Here is a 23,025-nt window from a genome sequence, read left to right on the forward strand (position 1 = left end):
TGCATGGAGCCTGCTTCACCCTCTGCCTGTGTCTCTGCCTCTCTCTCTCTCTCTCTCTCTCTATCATGAATAAATAAAAAATAAAAAAAAGGAATATAAGCATAACACCAAAGATTATCAAACCATAAGGAAAGAGAGTGACAGAAGAAGAAACAGAGAAGAACTATAAAAACAGCTAGAAAACAATTACCAAAATGGCAATAAGTATGTATCTATCAATGATTACTTTGTAAGTGGACTAAATTCTTTAAAAGACAAAGTGGCTGAATAGATTGACGACGATAACAACAAAAGACTATATGCGGCCTAAAAGACTCACTTCAGAAATAAGAACACATACAAAGTGAAGGGATTGTAAAGTTAAGTGGAGGAAAAGAGACTCCATGCATATGAAAATGAAAAGATGAACGGTATAGTTGTATTCATTTCAGATGAAATACTTTTTAAAAAAGGTTTTATTTATTTGACAGAGAAAGAGAGAGAGTGAGCACGAAAGCACAAGCAGGCAGAGGGAAAGGGAGAAACAGGCTCCCCACTGAGCAGAGAGCCTGACATAGGGCTTGATCCTAGGAACCAGGGAACATGACCTGGGCAGAAAGCAGATGCTTAACCAACTGAGCCACCCAGATGCTCCCAGTGAAGTAGACTTAAGACAAAGACTGTAATAAAAGAGAAGGGCATTATTGAATGATAAAGGGGTCCATTGAGTAAGAAGATAGAACATTTATAAATGCATATGACCAACATAGGAACATCAAAACCTATAAAGTGAATATTAACAGATCTAAAGGGAGAAATTAACAGCAATACAATAATAGTAGGGGACTTTAACACCCCACTTACATCATTGGATAGACCATCCAAATGAAAATCAGTAAGAATTTCAGCCTTAACCCATTAGACCAGATGGATTTAATATATTCAAAACATTCCAGCCAAAAGAAGCAGAATACACATTCTTGTCAAGTGCACATGGAATTTTCTCAAGGATAGATCACGTTAGGCCACAAAACAAGTCTCAATGAATTCAAGAAGATTGAATTCGTATCAAGTATCTTTTCCTACCACAATAGTATGAAACTAGAAATCAACTACAAAAATCCCCCCAGAAAAGCCACAAAAATATGGAAATTGAACAATATATTACTAAAAAAATCAAAGGGTCATTGAAGAAATAAAAGGAGAAATCAAAATATATAGAGAGACAAATGAAAACAAATGATATGGACTGCAGCAAAAGCAGTTACAAGAGAGAAGTTCAGAGCAATAGAAGCCTACCTCAAAAAATAAGAATTCTCTTAAATAAGAAAAGCTGACTCTACACCAAAAGAATTAGAAAAAAGAAAAAAATGAAACCCAAAATTAGTAGAAAAGTTAATAATAAAGATTGGAGTAGAAGTAAATGAAATAGAAGCTAGAAAGAATAGAAAAGATCAATATAACCAAGAACAGGTTTTTGAAAAGATAAACAGAATAGACAAACCTTTGGCTAGATTCACCAAGAAAAAAAGGGTTCAAATAAATAAAAATTAGAAATGAAACAAATTTATAACTGACACTAGAGAAACAAAGGCTTGCAAGATATTACTATGAACAGTTATACACCAACAAATCGGACAACCTAGAAGAAATAAATTCAATCTTCTAAGACTGAATCATGAGCCAATAGGAAATCAGAGTAGGCTGATTACTGATTTATTCTCTGCACTAGGAATCAAAAACCTCTCAACAAACAAAATTCCAGGACAGATGGCTTCATTGGCAAATTTTATCAAACATTCAAAGAAGATTTAATACCTATCCTTCTCAAACTTAAAAAAAAAAAAAAATAGAAGAGGAGTGAAAGCTTCTAAACTCATGAGCCCAGCATCACACTGATAATAAAACCAGACAATGACATTACAAGAAAAGAAAATTACAGGCAAATATCCCTGATGAACATAGATGGAAAAATATTCAATAAAATATTAGCCAGCTGAATTCAATACATTAAAAGGATCATGCATCATGATCAAATGGATTTTATTCCAGGCTTACAAGGATGATTCAACATCTACAAATCAATCAGCGTGATAAACATACATATAAACAAGATGAAAGCCAAACATCACCTCAATAGATGCAGAAAAGGCATTTGAAAAAATTCAACATCGTTTATAAGATCTCTTAACAAAGTGAGTATAGAAGGAATATACCTAAATATACTAAAGGCCATATATGACAAACACACAGCTAACATCATCTTCAGTGGTGAAAAATTAAAGCTTTTCTTCCACGATTGGGAACAAGACAAGGATGCCCACTATCCCACCTTTATTCAACATAGTATTGGAAATTTTGAGCACAGCAGTTGGGCAAGAAAAAGAAATAAAGGAATTAAATTGGAAAGGAAAAAGTAAAACTATCAATTTTTGCAGATGACATGAAACTATGTATAGAAAAACCTAAAGACTCTAGCAAAACCTGTTAGAGCTAATAATTTAGTAAAGTTTCAGGATCAAAATTAATATACAGAAATATATTATTTCTATATACAAATAATGAACTATCAGAAAGAGAAAGCAGAAAGCAATCCCCTTCACAACTGCATCATAAAAAGTGAAATATCTAGGAATGAATTTAACCCAAATGGTGAAAAGACCTGGACACTGAAAAGTATAAAACATTGATGAAAGAAATGGAAGATGACATAAATAAATGAAAAGATATTACATGTTTATAAATCTATACTACCCCCCCAAAAGTCAGATTCAATGCAATTGCTATCAAAATTCCAGTGACAGTTTGCAAAGAAATAGAAAAAAAAACCCCCAAAATTCTTATGGAACCACAAAAGGCCGTGAATAGCTAAAGCAATCTTGAAAAAGAAGAGCAAAACTGAAGGCTTCATGCTCTCTGATTTCTATATTATAAAAATAGTTACTACAACTATATGCTATTGGCATAAAAAGAGAACACCTACATCAATGGAACAGAATTACAGGTGCCAGAAGTAAACCCACATTTATATGGTCAATTAATTTACCACAAAGGTGGCAAGACTATAAAATGGGGAAATCTCTTTAATAAATGATGTTAGGAAAACTGAGCAGATATAGGCAAAAGAATGAAATGGGACCATTATCTTTTACTATATATAAAAATTAACTCAAAGTAGATTAAAGATTTGACTATAAAGCCAGAAACTTTAAAACATCTCCTGGAAGAAAACATATGTGGTAAGCAATTCTACATCAGTCTTAGCATTGTTTTTTGAATATGACTCCAAAGGCAAGGGCAGCAAATGAAAAATAAACTATTGGGACTACATTAAAGTAAAAAGCTGCTTCTTGGTGAAGGAAGCCATCAACAAAGTAAAAAGACCACTACTGAATGGGAGGAGATATTTGCAAATTATATATCTGATAAAGGGTTAATATTAAAAATGTATAAAGAACTTCTACGACTCAATAGCCAGAAACTTTCAATTAAAAGTGATCAGCACAGCAATGTCCACAATAGCCAAACTGTGGAAGGAGCCTCGGTGTCCATCAAAAGATGAATGGATAAAGAAGATGTGGTCTATGTATACGATGGAATATTCCTCAGCCATTAGAAACGACAAACACCCACCATTTGCTTCGACGTGGATGGAACTGGAGGGTATTATGCTGAGTGAAATGAGTCAATCGGAGAAGGACAAACATTATATGTTCTCATTCATTTGGGGAATATAAGTAATAGTGAAAGGGAATAGAAGGGAAGGGAGAAGAAATGTGTGGGAAATATCAGAAAGGGAGACAGAACATAAAGACTCCTAACTCTGGGAAACGAACTAGGGGTGGTGGAAGGGGAGGAGGGCGGGTGGTAGGGGTGATTGGGTGACTGGCACTGAGGGGGGCACTTGACGGGATGAGCACTGAGTGTTATTCTGTATGTTGGCAAATTGAACACCAATAAAAAATAAACTTATTATTAAAAAAAAAAAAGTGATCAGCGGATCTCAATAGGCATTTTTCTAACAAAGACCTACAGGTGGCCAGCAGGCACATGAAAAGATGCTCAACATCACATCATCAAGGAAATGCAAATCAAAACCACAATGAGATATTGTTTCACACATAACAGAATGGCTATTATCAAGGAGATAAGAAATAACAAATGTTGGCAAGGATGTGGAGAAAAGGGAACCCTTGTGCTCCATTGTTGGGAACGTAAATTTATGCAACTACTATGGAAAACAGAGTTTTCTCAAAAATTAAAAATAAAACTGTATGATTCAGTAATTCCACTTTTAGATATCTATCTGAAGAAACAAAAACAAATTAAAAAAGATACGTGCATCTTTGTTTACTTCAATATCACTTATAATAGCCAAGATATGGAAACAACCTAAGTGTCCATTGATAGATGAATGGGTAAAGAAAATTTGCATTTTATATAAATAAATGTGTATATATGTAAATATATATATACACACTCATACATACACACAGTGAAATACTACTCAGCAATAAAGAAGAATGATAGCTTGCTATTTGTGATAGCATAGGTGGACCCAAGAGAATATTATGCTAGGTGAAAAAGACAAGGACTATACGATTTCACTTATAAGTGAAGTCTAAAAGAACAAAACAAAATCCAGACTTCTAGATACAGAGAACAGAGTGGTGGTTGCCAGAGGGGAGGAGGGTTGGTGGGGGGGAAGAATGGGTGAAGGAGGTTAAGGGGTACAAACTTGCAGTCTTGGGATTGTAATGTACAGCATGGTGAGTACTGTCTATTGTATTAACTTTGTGTGATAGATGGTAACTAGACTTAATATGATCAGTTCACAGTGTATACAAATGTCTAATTGCAGTGCACACAAAACTAATATGTCAATTATACTTTAATAAAACATGTATTACCTCGTATACTTATTTACATATAAACATGTATATCATTTATATGTATCTTATACATATATATTTTAGTGACATTTAAGTTCTGTTCTCTTTGCAAATTTCAATTATACAACACAGTGTTATCAGCTATAGTTACTATTTTATACATTAGAACCTTAGACATAATTCATTTTAGAGCTGAAAGTTTATAGACCTCAGTTTTAGAGCAGTTTTAGGTTCACAGCTAAATTGAGAGTTTGCAGGTAACTGCCAGTCCCCACTAGGTACAGCCTCCTTTATGATCAACATCCCTCACAAGAGAAGTATATTTGTTTTACAGTTGATCAGTGTACATTGATACATCATTATCACCCAAACTCTGTAGTTTGCATTAGGGTTTACCCTTGGTTTTATACATTTTATGGGTTTAGGTTAATGTATAATAACCTTATCCAAAATTATAGCATCACAAAGGAAAGTTTCACTGCCCTAAAAATCCTATATTCTCCACCGATTTGTCCCTCTTTCCCCTGGAGACCACTGATCTTTTTACTGTCTCCATAGTTTTGCTTTTCCCAGAAAATCATACAGTTGGAATCACAGACTATGTAGCCTTTTCAGATTGGCTTCTTTGACTCAGTAATATGCATTTAAGAGTCCTCCATGTCTTTTTATGGCTTGATGACTTATTTCTTTTTAGTACTAAATAATATGTCATTGTCTGGATATACCACAGCTTATCCATTCATGTGCTGAAGAGCATTTTGGTTGCTTCCAAGTTTTGGTAATTGTGAATATAGCTGTTATAAACATCCATGTATAGTTTTGTACATGGACATTGGTTTTTAACTCCTTTGGGTAAAGGAGTGTAATTGCTGGATCATATGGTAAGAATATGTTAAGTTTTGTAAAAAACTGCCAAACTGTCTTCCCAAATGGCTGTACTATTTTGCATTTCCAGAAGCAATGGATTAGAGTCCCTGTCACTTAACATTCTAGCCAGCATTTGGTTTTGTGTTTGGATTTTAGTTTTTATAAAAGGTAGAATCATTGTTTTTAATTGGAGGGGAAAAAGCCCTCATGCATAAAATGGCATAAAACTATACCCACACATTGTACCAAAGCCAATTTGCAGGTTTTGATATTGTAGTATAATTAGGTAAGATATAACTATTGGAGGAAACTGGGTGAAGGGTACACAGGGCATCTCTGTACTACTTCTGCAACTTCCGTATACCTATAATTTTTTTCAAAATAAAAAGATAAACAACTTGAAAATTGTCTATGTAGTTGAAATGCTATCCAGCCTTGAAAACAATGAACTATTGATAAAAACCACAGGGCTGAATCTTAAAATATCATATTGAATAAAAAAGCAATTTGCCTGAAAAAAGATATAGTATGAAGCTCAAAACACACAACCTAAACAATATATTATTTTGAGATACAATTGTGATAAAACTGTTAAGAGTAAATGAGTAATAAGAAACAAAATAGAAGATGGTATTTATCTAGAGAGTAAGGGGGGGGTATGTGAGCAAACAAGTGGACTCAGAGGTCCTTAAAGATTTATAATCTTTTTCTAAAATTTTTATTAATTACTATTTTATTACAACTCTATTTAAAAATCTTAAAAATATAAACCTGATCTTTAGTATTTAATAATCACCTTTATTAAAAGAATAAAACTAAATTAAATTCAGTGAAATTTAAATATTTTTCATAGTGATTCATCAGTTGCATATAATACCCAGTGCTTATTACGCCAAGTGAATTCTGAAGTGGATGAATTTAAAATATTTTTCATTTTAGGGGAGCCTGGCTGGCTCAGTAGAACATGTGATTCTTGATCTCAGGGTCATGAGTTGAAGCGCTTATTGGGCATAGAGCTTACTTAAAAAAAAAAAAAATTCCCATTCTAAAATTATGAGCTTCACATGCTTATTTTTCTTTCAGTTTTGCCTCTTTAATTTTACTTTTTAAAAATTCAAGCCAATTATTAAAAAACTAGTCTGTGCAGCTTGTGTGCTGGGAGGGGAATGATCTGTTGATCTGCTTTTGTATTGGGAGATCTATATCTGAGATTCAGAATTTAACCATGGCTAATGGACAGTGTGGATAATTCACATGCAAATCATTCAAATGAAATATATTAAAGAGAAATCTGATTTGAAAATACCATTTAATTTTAGATGCATTTTTTCCTTTCATAACTTGTATTTATAGTGGGATAGGCAGATGTTTTTATACAAAAAAATGTGAGATTTGGGGATAGTAGAAAACATTTTGATAATTACAGATTTATACTCTGTCAAAATCTACACAAATTATAAATAGCTACAACATAACCAGCCTTTTCAACTGGTATTTTATAGCTTTATGGAAGTATAATTCACATACCATATAGTTCCTCCATCTGATGTACAATTTAAAGCTGTACAACCATTAACATGCAAAATCTAGAATATTTTCATCGTCCTGAAAAGAAACCCAATATCTATTAGCCATTGTTCCCCATCCCTTCTGCACTCCGAACTGGAGGCAACCACTTATCTTTTTGTCTCAATGAATTTGCCTATTTGTACATTTCATATAAAAGGACTTATGTGATATGTGGTCTTTTGTGACTGGCTTCCTTGACTTTGTATATTTTCAAGGTTCATCCATGTTGTAGCACATATCAGTACTTTATCCTTTTTTTATTGCTGAATAATATTCCATGTATTGATACACTATGTTTTGTATATCTATTCATCAGTTGATGGATGTTGGAGTGTTCCTACTTTTTGATTATTATGATTAATGCTATTATGAACATGCACATGCAAGTTTTTGTGTGAGTGTCTGTTTTTATTTCTCTTGGGTTTATACCTTGGAGTAGAATTGCTGGGTTAGGTTATGACTGTATTTAACATTTTAAGGAATTGGCTGGATCTAAAAAGCATTTTTTGTTCAAAGTAAAATGACAATTTTATTTGAAACTAAATATACTTTTAATAAGGCACCAGTTTTGTTCATCAGTGGTTTTATACAAAATATCCCTCAAATTCTGTTTGGCAAAAAATAATCATTAAAATACATGTTTTTGAAAACAGCAATTTACAAAACCACTATTCTCCATCCCAGTTTATCAGCATTTATCAAAATTGTCCCATCCTTCTGTGATATGTTTCTTTCTCTGCATATTTAATTGCTGCCTGTGTCATTTAGTATTTAGGGAAAAATGATATAGAATCTGCTTCCTGAGCTGATGATGGAATTCGTGGTTTTTTTGGGGGTCAACTTTTACAAATAAATTATAGGTTGTTAAGAAAATGATGGTAGTTTTCTTTTCCTTTTAAAATTCTCATTTCAACAATAATAAAAATATTTTTAAAGTAAAAACATGACATTTTGGGGTCTAGCTACATCTGACACTTCGATTTTATGTGCTGTCCTATTTCGTAGTAATATTTTGAAGTTTGAGGAGGAAATGCTTTTTTGTATGATGAAATTTTACATTCAGTAAATTGTTAATGTTTGACTTTGTCTTTCTTTGTCACAATGCTTTCTTAAAGGATTTTATACCAAATTAGCTACCTTTAGATTCCTTCTCAGGTTGTTTCTTTTTCATATCTACTTTACAAAATTAGGTTTTAGTACCTTCTTGTTAGAAAGGAGTATTTCTGAGGGGGTGGGGAAGAAGCCACTAAATGCAGTAAGTAGCTGGAGTAATAGAGAAGTGATTGTATAGAAAAAATATACTTCTTAGGGAAGAAAAAGGAAAAATAACATTTAGATTTGAATGGATAAGATTTGTTTATTGGCAGAGTGAAGCCTTTTATTGCTACAGTATGAAAACAAAAAGAATAGTAAGGCAGCATGAGGCATTCAGTTCCTTGTAAATAAGACAAGACATACTCTTAATCTGTATAGAACTGTATTTTTCTACACATATATGAACTTAAACCATCCATAATTGTACTTAGGGTAGGGATAACCCATATTATGCACACCATTGTAGAGTAATGGATGTTTATAAAGAAGATTGGAAGCTTCACAGTTTGGGTCATCTGGGTAGTAGACTCTGAGACCCGATTTAATGTGTTATTTATTATCAGATGTCAACACAGTGTAAGGGAAGCAGAGGAATCAGGATTAGGTAGAGGCAAAAGTCAAGATGTCCTCTTGCTCAACAACACAAGGAGCTTTAGAGCTGAAATGGTTTATTGGTGTAGTCCCATGTTATGCCAAAATGGCCAAATCTTTATACCCTACCTTCACCAGTCAGTAGATAAGGCTGTCCTCCATGTGACCTTGGGTTAGGCACTCCCTGAAGCTCCAGTAACTCTAGTTCCCAAAGAGACTCACAGCTGGGACTGTCCTCTGACAATACTCTTAACAGCTGGGACAAGAAGTTCACCCTTGAAGACTGGTCCCAGTGCAATTTCTCCCAAAGCCGCCATACCATATCGATCACCATCCCCTTAACCTTTACAAAAGCTTTTTAAAAAATATATTTTTTTCTGCTTAAAAACATAGTATAATTATACATCTTAAATGTGCATTTAATATGGAAATAGTTAAATACGTTATTGTACAACTTTACAATTATAGACCTTGGGGCATTAAAATAAGATGAAGTACATATGGGCAGCCCAGGTGGCTCAGCGGTTTAGCACTGCCTTCAGCCCAGGATGTGATCCTGGAGACCCGGGATTGAGTCCCACATCAGGCTCCCTGCATGGAGCCTGCTTCTCCCTCTGACTGTCTCTGCCTCTTTCTCTCTCTCTCTCCATCTCTCTGTCTCTCATGAATAAATAAATAAAATCTTTAAAAAAAAAAAGATGATGTACATCTATACCTGCTGATAAGAAAATCTGCCATGTTATCACAGAAGGAAAATCAATAGGTTAAGAACTATGTATTCACATATACTATGGTTCTGTTTTTATTTACAAAAGCTATATGAGTGCATACGACACATAGACACACATACATTCACCAAAGTTTTTACCTTTCAAAGATTGGATTGGAGTGAGCAAAAAGAGAAGAATGGTAATTCCACATTTTTTTCTGTATTATTTGAAATTGTAATTCATTTGGTATAGTTGTGTGCTCAGTAGATGTATTAGTTTTCTATTGGTGATGTAACAAATTGCCGCAGATTTGGCTTAAAACTGAATTCTTAGATGGGCCTCACTGGGGTAAAATCAAGATGCCAGCAGGGTTCTATTCCTTTCTGGAGCTTCTAGGGGAGGATCTGTTTTCTTGCCTTTTCCAGCTTCTAAAGGCTGCCTACATTCCTTGATGTGGTCCCCTTCCTCTATCTTCAAAGAGCAGAGTGGCATCTTCATGTCTCTCCTCTTCTGCCTGCTTCTTCCACTCACAAGGATTTTTGGATTTACTCAGGTAATCCAGGATAATCTCCTAAATTTAAAGTCAGGTGATCAGAACCCTAATTCCATCTGCATCCTTACTTCCTGCTTGCCACATAACATAGCCTATTTGCAGGTTCCACTGGATAGACAGACATCTTTGGAGGGCCATTGTTCTCCCCTTTCCTCCCATAGTACACTAGTAAAACAGTGGGCTTCCAACCTGCATGCTAGCTGTTCCTAATTCTTATTCAGATGATATCAATTAAGTAAGAATAGAGAAAATGGATGTGCAAATATGTAATTTAAGAGATAATTCTTGTTCCTTAAAACATGGTATGAATAAAGTTTAGTAAGAAATCATATAGGCAAAATCATCTTGGTTAGAAAAATGTCCATCTTGTATGGTTAGTCTTTTATGGTTTTTCCATGCTGGATTCTATTAGAGTCCTTACTAGTGAAATAAAATCATTACTGTCCTGGTCTCTCTCCCACTTTTTTGGGGGGATTTACTTGAAGGTGAGAGCTATATACTTAATTTCAATTTATCTGTCCATGCAATGAATATTTATTAAGCACTTTTTATATGCCAGATATTTTTCTGAACATTCATATATATCTATAGAGAAAAACCAATAAAGATTTTAGTTCTGTAGTGGGAGAAGACATCTTATTTATAATAGGTGATGAATGAAAGGAAGGAGGATTGAGAGTTGGAAGGATTGAGAGTACCAGGGTCAGGATTGAGAGTACCAGGGTGAGGGATCATTTACAATTGTAAAAAGGTTATCTGAGTAGGCCTCATTAGGAGAATGACACTTGATTAAAGACTTTAAGGATTTTTAGGAGTCATGTGGATCACTGGTGAAATTGTGTTGAAGGCAGAAGGAACAGTCTGTACAAAGTCTCTATGGCAGGAATATTTTAGGACTGTTCAAGGAGACTGCATGTAGATTTGGCTACACTGTTGAACACAGCTAAAGGATGCCAAAGGGTGGAAGGAGGAGACCACCCCATTGAAATCATACTGGAGAGAGATTATGTGGCTTGAACCAGAGTGTAGCACTGAAAATGATGTGAGGTCATGAGATTATGGATATGCTGTCCTCTAAGGATGGGGCTAATAGGCTTGCTGATAGCTTGGATAGGAAAGAAAGGGGTGTTAAGAATGACTTTAGCATTTTCAGCCTCACTTAGAAGGATAATGTTGCCATCAACTGAGACAGGGGAAGCTGTGGGAGGAGCAGGCTTGGTGCAAAAGATCTGGAGTTAGTGTTGGGCATGTTAAAAGTTCAAGGTACTGTAAAACATCTAGTGGCAGAAGAGTAGGCAGTTCCATATATGAATCTGGAATTCAGGAAAGATGTCTGCAGTATATGTAAATGTGGAAGTTGTCAGCATATGGTAGATGCTAATTAAACCAGGAGAGTGTTAGAGGCTCGAGATAAGCAGGTGTAGACTGACTTGAGAACGATATTGTAATCTGAGTTCTGGGACTCTCTAATACTGAGAGATGGGGACAGGGAAGGGAAATCTGCTAAGGAAGCTAAGATTGGACCCCAGTACTGAGCACACTGCTTGGTAGTCATGATATTTATTTAGTGGGTAAATGCACAAATGGGGGAGGTAAAGTAACAGGGCAATGGTGAATTCTATTTCTCTAGGTGGAATTTTTAAAAGGTGAAAATAGGATCAATTTTTTACCTATATCATTAGTGAATGGGTAGGGAGTGAGTCATGGGGATTAGAGTAGAAAAAAGATCTGTTCTTCCATTCTATAAATATATATAAGAAAAGTAATAACCATCCATTTTAGTAAGTTGAAGAATTTTTTCAATGCAATTACTTCTAATTTTCATGGTACTAAATATGCTGGTGTGACTAATTCTTTGAGAAAATGTGTAAAATGTTCCTTCTGTATAGAGATGAATACATTTCTTAAGACTGATGATTTCCATTGTTTATAAATATACTTTAGAGTAGCAATTTAAGGAGTTAAGGCTAATTTTAGAAATTATCCCATATATGTATTTATATTCTTCATATTAAAGTAGCTTTATAGCTGTAAAACTGATTATTTTTATTTATGTGATTTTTGTTTCCTTATAGTTGATAATTTATAAGTAGAACTTTCAACATTCTTCATGGTCATGATTGGTGTTATTGGTAATTTGAAAATTGTATTGAGCATGTATCTTGCCAGAGTATAGGTGTGGACATTTTCTTCAAGAGTTTCATATCCTAAGTTAAAAAGTTAAGGCACTTATGGAAATGTACATAAACAATTTAGTTGGGAAAATGTAAAATGACGTTACTAAAGGTCTGATTCCTAATTACTATTGTACTCTCTGCTGAGAGGGAAATTTATTGAAGAATATTAGGGAATAGACTGAAAGAGTAGAAATACCTGTTTTGATAGCATACAAGAGGAATAGAAAATCTAACCCGTAAACCTAGCTGCCTTGATGTGGTTGAAAGTTCTATGAATTAGGTACTACTGTACTTAAGTAGTAGTTCATATCTTTTAAAGTGAATTAGGTCAGCCCCAGTATAATCAAAACTTGTCAATGAGTAGTAGATAGCTTGGTTGGGGAGCCATGTGAGCTTTCTCACGACAGAAGAGAACCCCAAATGACTGAATCAAGTGGCAAAACAAATGTATGTTAAGGGTAAGTATAGTAGGAACCAGCAATTTAAGAAGACTCATCTATAACTCTGAGCCTTTTCTTGAACCAGAAGCTTCAGTTTTTTATGGTAGTTTTAAATTCCCTAAAGATATAGCCTGGATTGGACAGTTACTCGAGATCTGTTATGTATTTAGACTCAGGAAAGTAATGTGAACTGTGTTATTGCTTGATTTTATTTTTTTAGTACAAGCTTTCAGAAAGGCCTTAGCTGAACTCCAAGACAAAGCCTATAATGACCATCACTGCTGCTCAATGCCACCATACCTCTCTGTGTTTCATTGATTCATTCAGGGACTTTGTTGTCATACCACTTTTCTTACTGGGTGGGTAGTGTCTGTGTGTTGGCAGGGGTTTCCTTGATTTATGTTTTAGAAATCCTGTACTCTTTGGGAATTAGATAGAGCTGGTAAGCAGAGAAATCTTCCTTGGAATAGAATTTGTCCTGAACTATTTTGAGACAACACAAAAGGTATTTAAATTTACATTTTCAATGAAAACGTAGGGAAACCATTCACAACAAGGGTGCAGAAGTTGATGCTGTTGTTATTTGTATTATATGCTGGTGATAGACCCTCATTTTACAGTTATTTTTCTAAAATGCAGTAAAAAAAAAAAAAGCCTAGCACCATAGCAACCCCCATGAAATGAGGCATATGCTGTTTCCAAGACTCACAATATGCTTTTCTGATACTGTTTGCTCATAAACATGTTTATTGTAGGTGCTGTCTGAGGCAGGGGCTGCTTTCCTAAGGAAATTCTGTCTTGAACATACTGGTTTCTGGTTCTCCTTGAGGAAGAATGCAGCTCTTTTTGACTTTCCCACCTTAGAGAATTTGATACTTTACATATTGATAATATGTAAAGTATCAGCATAGTCAATGGCAGACATGTGTCTCTGTGACTATTCTATCATAAGTTACCATAATTTTAAAGTACATTAAAATTCATTATTATATTTTAGGTAGGAGGGAGGTGAGGCAAAGTGAAATACTCTGTGTCCTATAGTGGTGCCTTAATTATAAATCATTATGTTCTATCTCTTAAAGTCACTCTGTGTATCAGAAACAGTATTAAATGGGAAGTCTGACCAGGAATCACATTCTGATTTTGCCATTACAACCTTAAGCTTTTTGTTTTAGCACTTCTCTGAATATTATATTATTGCTCTGAATATTATTATATTGCTAGATTAAATTAATGACATCCTTGGTGTAGCAGAACACTGTGTCTGCTAAGTGCCCAAATATACATCCATTCCTCTAGTGGAGAAGACTATACACATGGTAAGGGAGAGGCTGCTTTTGAAGAAGGAAGAGTGAGCTTATATGGTCAGTTTGCAAATATGGCTTATAAGAAAGAACTGTGAGGAAGTAATCATTCTCTAAACCTAAACTTGTGATTTAGCAAAGCTACTTGTTTTGTTTTTGTGTTTTGTTTTGTTGTTTTTCACAGGAGGCCTATAAGGGGCATTGGTGGTTGGGACTCAGTGTGTGAAAATAATGACTTGGAGCCATTGTAGCCTAGTGACGTTTGCTGTGTGTGACCCAAGTCTTTTTCATTTAGGGTTCCAGACCAGGGGGCTAAAATTACATCTGGAAGAGACTAGGAATGATTTTCTTGCTGCTCTTAAAAACAGAATAGTCCAAATTTTGTTTGGGGAAATGTTTGCCTCCATGTTTTATTTATTATTATTATTTTTAAAGACTGTATTTATTCATGAGAGACAGAGAGGCAGAGCATAGGCAGAGAGAGAAGGAGGCTTCCTGCGGGAACCCCAATGTGGGACTCAAACCCAGGACCTGGGGATCATGACCTAATCCAAAGGCAGACACTCAACCACTGAGCCACCCAGGGATCCTGCCTCCATGGTTTAAATGTAACTCTTGATTGTTTACTTAGCTTCTTATTTGGGGAAAGGGCTATGGAATTTAGGTTGGGGAAGTGATTTGAGAGAATTTCTTAGGAATAATCTAATTTAGATAGTTTATATGGAGAGGTGAGAATAAGGTTTTCTTAAAAACAAACCATTCTAAGTTTAAGTATTTTATTTTCCTTAAAGTTGGGAGAATAGAAAGGAGATGTTATAGTTTGAGGATCTTCTTATTTAACCAATAACTAATAAATATAAATAACAATTATATAGGAAGAAGGTTAAAATGATAAAGTATTAGAAAATATAAGAATCTTAACTTTGAGGAATTGGAAGTGACTGATCACCTGATTTTATAGACAGAGTGTATCTCTCTCTTTTTTAAATATTTTATTTATTCATGAGAGACACAAGAGAGAAGCAGAGACATAGGCAGAGGGAGAAGCAGGCTCCCTGCAGGGAGCCTGATGACTTGATCCCAGGACCATGGGAACATGACATGAGCCAAAGGCAGACGCTCAACCAGTGAGCCACCCAGGTGCCCCAAAAGAGTATATCTCATTATTCAGTCCCCTAACTATAAAACAGCAAAAATATTAGTAGATCCAGAATAACTTTAAGGATTAAAAGATTATTCATTCGACAAATATTTATTAAGTACTTGCTGTGTGCCGAGATATATGCAGGTTCAAAGGATTCAAAGGTTCAAAGGATATATCTGTGTGCTAGAAAGAAGAAAATCCCGGCCTTAATGGATTTTACAGGGTAGGAGAGAAGAGACTGACCCTAGTGATGACAAATATGATGGGAACTTCCACAGTGCTTACTGCAATCTAAACAGTGCCTGAGATTGAAGGAGGAGTGGAACTGTGTGTCTTGGAAACAATGTGCATCCATGGTCTCTCTAACACCAGTTCTTTAAATTAGATCTGGGGCAGCTCAGTGGCTCAAGTGGTTTGGCACCACCTTCAGTCCAGGGCCTGATCCTGGAGACCCGGGATCGAGTCCCACGTTGGACTCCCTGCATGGAGCCTGCTTCTCCCTCTGCCTGTGTCTCTGACTCTCTCTCTGTGTCTCTCATGAATAAATAAGTAAAATCTTAAAAAAAAAAAACAAAAAAACAAACAAAAAAAACCAACTAGATCTGATTTTCCTCCTTTAACAGCTGAGTAAAGTTTGTGTTTCCTGGTTTTTGTTCACATAATGTTTATTTAAAAAGTTCAAATATTGTTTGTTAAATAAGTTAATAACTTAAACGATCACCTAGTTTGCCCAAAGTCTTCAGCAAGATAGCGACAGAACTGTTCATGACTGGAGTCCAGGCTCCTTCCATTACACTGCACTGCCTCTCAGATGTGTAGGGGTGTGTATATGCATGGTGATCAGAAGAGAGCACAATTTCATTCATTCCATACTCACAGTATGAAAACCATTTCATGTAATAGGAATAATTGAATAATAGTGAAGTCAGGGCTCCAGCATACTTGGTTTTAATGACCATCACTAGTTACAGATGTGTTTGGTTATCCAGATTGATTTTGAGCTGTGGATTTAGTGTCTGAAATAATAGTATCCAACTCTGTAAAGTTCTCTCTGGCAAGCTATTGGCTGTGAGATAAATTCAAGTCTATTCATCCCAAATTTAAGTTCTGAAATAGGTGTCTGTGTCATCTTGTCTAATGTGTGGGTTGTGTGGGAGATTTTTCTTTGCAAATTGAGTCATTGGAGACCAGTGTTCCTATAACTGCATTTGAAATCCTGCAGCTGGTAAACCTTTGGTAGTTTAACTTTCTTTCTCCAAGAAAACATCTGTTATGTTAACTTTCTTTCTCCAAGAAAACATCTGTTATGTTAAGTACAACAACCCAAGTCTAGTTGTACTTGGGTTACGCATCTTAATTGGTAAAGCTGTAATGACTATGTTGAGATTTTATAGAAACTCCGGTAATAACTAAAAGTGAACATTTCGGGTCCTTTTTTGTGATCCCATAATCAATTCCAAGTCAGTTTTTACCCTAATTGGTTTTTTTTGGATTTTTAAAATTTATTTATTCATGATAGACCGAGAGAGAGAGAGAGAGAGAGGCAGAGACACAGGCAGAGGGAGAAGCAGGCTCCACGCTGGGAGTCCAATGTGGGACTTGATCCCAGGACTCTAGGACCGCGCCCTGGGCCAACGGCAGGCGCCAAACCGCCGAGCCACCCAGGGATCCCCTAGCCACCAATTCTTAACTGTCTTGAAAATATTTGTATTTTTAAAATGTTGTTGACAGGGAGTTATTTTGAGAGAGTTTTTTTCTTTTGGCTTCCTTTGGCTTGGGAAAGTAGAGGAGTTAGCTTTGGAATGCTCTTCTGTGCATCATCTACTTTCAGTCCTGGATGATGTCTCTAGGCTCAAATAAATGATATAGGACTCCCCAAGTCTTCTAGGATTTTTAGAAGGCATGCAAAGTATTAAGTTACAGTACATGTGTCTCTTCTGTAATTTATTAGGACTCTGAAAATTGTCATAATATGTCTAATGGAAAAATATGAGATGTGCCTATTTTCTTAAAAGTCAGCTTGAATTCTGTGTCTCTCCAGTTTGCCAGTAGTCTATCTAATAATTAGGATTTTAAGACTTTTGAATGGTTAACAGCTCTTTTGGTGCAGAAAGGAGGTACAATCCAAAATGATAATAATACATATGTTGGCACTACAACTACAGAGTTTTGGGTTTATATTTTCATATTTCACTAAGCCCGCTCAGATGAGTGCCAAGGTAGACCAATCTCCTTCTGACTTCCATCCAGGAGTTTACTGTTGTAGAAAGATATAATGTGTTTATAATTCCCACTCCTAATATTTTCTGCTTCTGTATGGCAGTGGTTCTTAACCAAACATTTAAGTTATCTGTCTGATTATATACCCTTACAGCTGTATTCTAAAGCAGACAAGCTCAAGTTGACAGTTTCTCTCATGACAAGGACCAATTGTGATTTATGGCCATTTGATGCCAGTGGTGTGGGGAAGGGTATCCTTTAGCCAACAAGGATATATATATACACACACACACACACACACACACACTTTCATTTGGCAATAAAGAATATGTTAAAAAATGCATCAGGATCAAAGAGAGAATTCGTCACTATGACTTTCTTTTAGTGAAAAACCCTTAGGCTAACTTTCTGTAATGTTGAGCTAATGTGTTTGTATGTTCAAAATGTCTTCACAAGTATTTATTGAGTGCCTGCCTCCTACAAGATATTATAGTGGCTGAAATGAAAATTTTCATGAGAATTCTGATATATAGAGTTGAGAAGAAAAGAAAAGGAGATGGGATATTAGTATATAGGTCTTTGCTGCTTGAATCAAATGGAAACTATTATGAAGCAGTGTATGTTTTCCTTGACATCAACATTGTATGATTTTGTACTTTACTTCATGCCCAAGTCTTCCTACATGAGAGAAGGATCCTTTAAAACTTTTGCAGCTTTCACTTCCATGAACTCTGTAGGCATATCCTGAAACAAGCAAATCAAGGAAAGGACATTCTGTGCCTTCTTTTCTGTCCTTTTTAAAATTTCAGACTTTAATAAATTTTAGTTAAATCTACAAACTGATTCATGAAGAAACATGATTATTAGAGGAAAAGGGACCATTAGACTGAAGACACGGGTCAGTTGACTCAGCAGTAGAGATGGTTTGCAAATAAAAATTGTGGATATTACCATAAGAGGACATGGATACTGAGAAGGCAGATGACAGAGAACCATTTTTGAAAGGTTTATTTGTCTATTTAGAAATAAACAAGAATTGGTCCCTCTAATTTCTGCTCTTAATCATCCTTTAAACACATCATCTAGATATAGTTGACATTGCTGGTTCTTTTAGGATAAAATCTCTATGATCTTAAAAGAATGAGGCCCCATGTAGGCACTCCCTTAGATGATTATACATGAAATTATCCATGTCTCTTCTAAAAAGTATTTCTGATTTGCTTCTAAGAAAGACTTGCAAGATGTGATGGGAATAAGAGTGAGTGAAGCCTTCACTTTCCAAGGAGTTGTAGACTTTTGGAGGCAACTTTAATCCTCTGGGTCCTATTTTAATCCCTGGTACTTATGAATGGAAACCCTGATTTCAGTGTGTGGGTGGTATTCCTGAAAGACTTTTGGTTGAGTAAATTACAAAGCATGCTTACATGAATATTTCTTATTCTACAGCCTATTTCCTGGGTAGCCCAAAGTACTGCGTTCTGATCTGAAATTAAAGTACTTTGGATGGAGCTAGGGGAACTGCAACTCCTTGGTTTCATACAAAATTGTTGTTTTCCATTTGTTACTGACTAGCTGTTTCTCTGGCTTTCTAGTGGCTTAGATCACCAACATAATCATAGACTCTTAGATATGTATGTATCTTAATAATCATGTAGTATCATTTTGAAAAAAAAATGGAGACCAAGGGAATTGCTTCAAGGTAGAGAAACTAGTATTGGAACCTTCGTTTAGAACTCTGAGTCCAGTGCTCTGTTCCAGAATTCTCAATTTATTAGAGAAAATGAGACTAAGTTTGGTGTTTCTGTATGTCCTCTTCCTTTGCTCCTTGTACTTACCAGACCTGAAATCTACTCATGTATGTGGTCAGGTTTTAGCCTAGAAAGAGGCTCATCCATTATGGAAATAATTGGGGAAATGAGGTCTATGTAGCAGTTTTAGGCAGGCTAAACAAGTAGAGATGGGTTATTGTGGTAGAATGAGAGAAGTTTCCCAGTTAGTCACATTTCTGCAGTTTCTGAATGGACTAGAGCTCTTCTTCTGTCTTTAGCTTATTAGTAGACAAGCCATTTTGCCACTTGAGCTCCTGAACTCACAGTAGCACGAATCAACAAGTAGGAAGTGTTATTAGTCTTCAAGCATGAACCATCGCCAAAAGCTTGCTATTTTCATTTTATCCTTTATAAAAAGTCTCTATGTGATGGCATATTTATCTTCTATATGGCTTAGTTGGGGGTATCCTTGGTCTAGTTCATGTAGTTACACCCAACATAAAATTACATGTAACACAAGAAACTGTCTTTCCTTCCCCTATTTCTGAGACCTAAAATGACCGTAGAAGGCCACTGTTGAGATTTCCTACCCTTGTGACCATGTTTCTAAACCCCATGTCAGTCTGATAAAAGATATGGGATTTTTTGGTGAATGGTTTTTCTGTGAATTTCTTTACATGAAAAGTTTTATAAATATATCATTCAAAGTCAGTTTTTTGTTTAGTGTCAATATAACTTTTTAAAAAGATTTTACTTGAGAGAGATAAAGAGTGTGAACATGAGCAGGGGGAAGGAGAGGGACAGAGGGAGAAGCAGACTCCCCACTGAGTTGGGAGTCCAACATGGAGCTCCATCCCAGGATCATGACCTAAGCAGAAGGCTGGTGCTTAACTGACTGAGCCATGCAGGTGCTCCAAGTATCAATATAATTTTTATTGAATAGAGCAAAATTATATGAATCTAGATTTTCCCAGAAAATCCACAACATGCAGACCTGAAGTCCAAATGGAACTTCTGCCTTCTGGTGAGCCCTAGGTAAGGTAAAGTGAGAATGAACAGGTGAATAAGGGAAGGAAAGAGTGACATTTCATTGAGAAAGGCGAGCAAGCTAACCAAATAGAATTGCTTCATGACAAAGAGTGTGATTTAAGCACTTAGTTTTAGTTTTTTCTGAAACTGTCTTTTCTTTTCCCTGTTTCCTTGCCCTGATAGCATAAGAGGAAGGAAAAAAAATCCTTTTACTCATTCTCTAAAACAATACTTCTCAAACTTCATGTTAATCACCTGGAAATTTTATAAAATGAAAATTCTTATTTGTAGTTGTGGGGCAAAATTCTCAAAGTGTGTTCCTTAGAGCAGTAGCACTGGTACCACCAGCAGTATTAGATGTGTAAATTTATGGGCCTCACCTGATTTACTAATTAGAATCTCAGGATGGGTCCTAGAAACAGTTTTAACAAGCTCACCGGGTGGTTCTTACGCACTTTAAAGTTTGAGAATTACTGTTATAAAGAGTACTCTTTAAGCATTTTCTCTGGACCCTGAGACTTGCTATTCTGTGATTGAACCTTGCCTTATTGAGTTGATATTTAGCAATTGAAACAGTTGGGCAGAGGTCTTCCTTTTGGTTCTTGACTGGCTGTAAGTGTCTAGCAATTAACTGGCTCTATTAAAGTATGTATTTCTTGGTCCTTTACCACTCGCTCTTACAACCCTGAATATGCCATTTCATGAATCATGAACATCACTGGCAGGTTTAGATATCATTACATGGCAATTGTGTAATACTTTAAAAGATAGACTGAAGAAGAAAGTAAACGTAACGCCCCATAAGAAAATATTCTTGCAGATGTTCAGGGGTATCAGTGAATATCATCTGAGTTTTTTTTTTTAAGATTTTATTTATTTATTCATGATAGACAGAGAGAGAGAGAGAGAGAGAGAGAGAGAGAGAGGGCAGAGACACAGGCAGAGGGAGAAGCAGGCTCCATGCAGGGAGCCCAACGCGGGACTCGATCCCAGGACTCCAGGATCATGCCCTGGGCCAAAGGTAGATGCTAAACCGCTAAGCCACCCAGGGATCCCCTATCATCTGAGTTTTACATCTTTATCCCAAAACGTGTATATTTTTAATCCTGTTAATGGGCAGTGATTATTGTTACCCAGATTCTTTGACTACAGGGTTTTGATGGATACAAATATGCTTAGCAATACCTTCATTAATGTTGCCATCACTGTTGAAGGAAGGAAAAATTTTTGTTAACGGCGATTGGATTTTCTCAGAATTCTGTTTTCTTAAGGTATTTGCAAAAGATGAATGTTACCTCTTATGATGTAACAGCTGTAACTTTTAATCTCTGGAAGTTTTGTTGATTTCCTCCAAAGGATATAGCTGAAGAAATACACATTGTTTATTGCTATTATTTGTCAGATTATTTACAAGGCTTCCAATACAGATGGGCTGAAACTGTGTTTATGCTTTTCCACTGGGAGGTTTTTGTCTTGTGGTAAGGATCCATTTGTTTTGTGTATCTCTATAAAGCAATGGGAAGAGTTCAAAATTTATAAGGGTATTCAACAAGTGTTCCAAAGAGGAATATTTAGGCACACTAAATAGCTATGTTTTGATAGAAAGAATGCAATATTTTAAAAGCTATCTTAAATATAAAGAACTTTAGTGAAAATTTAATGGTAATGCATTTCATGCTATTAGATCTCACATAAAGTGCTGCAATTTTGTAACACTTCCAGAAGCAGTAGAGTTTGTCTTCAGCCCTCATTTACAACTTACAGAAATTTACCCATTTTCTGCAGAAAATTGGAAAGAAGCAGATGTTTATTCCTAAGCTAGAATTTTGAAGGCCAACAATTAAAATAAACATGTCTCTGCCAAAACTTGAACTAAATTAAAAAATTTAGCATATAAATTAAAGTTTACTTAAAACTAAATTTATCAAGGAAATACATTTGTTTTGCATTACTGGTTTCAATTATTCTGAAAAGGCTTTTATTTTTATGGAACACTGAAGATTTTAAAAAGTTTTAAACAATTTGTTAGACAGTTGCACCATTTAAAATGAATTGTGAATGTCTTGCTTAAGTATATGAATTATTAGCACACAGTTGATGAGCTTATAGGAAGATGTGAAAGCAGCCATGATCCTCTAGTCTAATGTCCATGTTCCCAGGGGACTACAAAAAACCTGGTCAGTAGACTTAAAATAGATAATGATGTGTGGGCTGAAAATATGTGTAGCATTTTCTTGTTTGTGTGTGTTTTTTTTTGTTGTTGGGGATTTAAATTTTGAGATTCCACATGAAAGTGATACCATTACAGTATGTGTCTTCTCTTTCTGGTTTATTTCACGTAGCAGAATGCTCTCCAGTTTCATCTATGTTGTTGCAAATGGCAGAATTTTCTTTTTAACGGCAGAATAATATTCCATTGTATGTGTCTCTGTAAGATCGGTGTTCAGTTGCATCCTATCATTTTTATGTGGGTATCAACTTTCCTGCCACCAGTTATTGAATAGACTATCCTCTTCCCACCATTTATTCAGTTGAATATATATATATAACCCTATATATAACCCTAACCCTAACCCTAACCTTAACCCTTGGGTTAAGGTGCCCTTTGTGCCTACAGAGGTTCCATTCAGATCATAAATATAACTGTCCCTATGTATAGAGGAAGGCAGACCCATCCTAAAACTCT

General features: G+C 35.5%; 1 protein-coding gene and 1 long non-coding RNA gene across 12 annotated transcripts in view; one reads left to right on the forward strand and one right to left on the reverse strand.

The window, feature by feature from the left end:
- Positions 1-23,025, forward strand: part of NRG1 (neuregulin 1) — a 1,069,619-nt gene that overhangs the window by 41,873 nt on the left and 1,004,721 nt on the right. The window lies entirely within an intron of this gene.
- LOC144283996 (uncharacterized) overlaps positions 21,701-23,025 on the reverse strand; it is an 83,042-nt gene continuing 81,717 nt past the window's right edge. For all 3 annotated transcript variants that reach the window (XR_013352478.1, XR_013352476.1, XR_013352474.1), the window contains one exon: positions 21,701-21,844. This is a non-coding gene — a long non-coding RNA (uncharacterized LOC144283996). The remainder of the gene's footprint in view (positions 21,845-23,025) is intronic.

The sequence above is a fragment of the Canis aureus genome, chromosome 15 (assembly GCF_053574225.1).
Source record: "Canis aureus isolate CA01 chromosome 15, VMU_Caureus_v.1.0, whole genome shotgun sequence".
NCBI classification, from domain to species: Eukaryota; Metazoa; Chordata; class Mammalia; order Carnivora; family Canidae; genus Canis; species Canis aureus.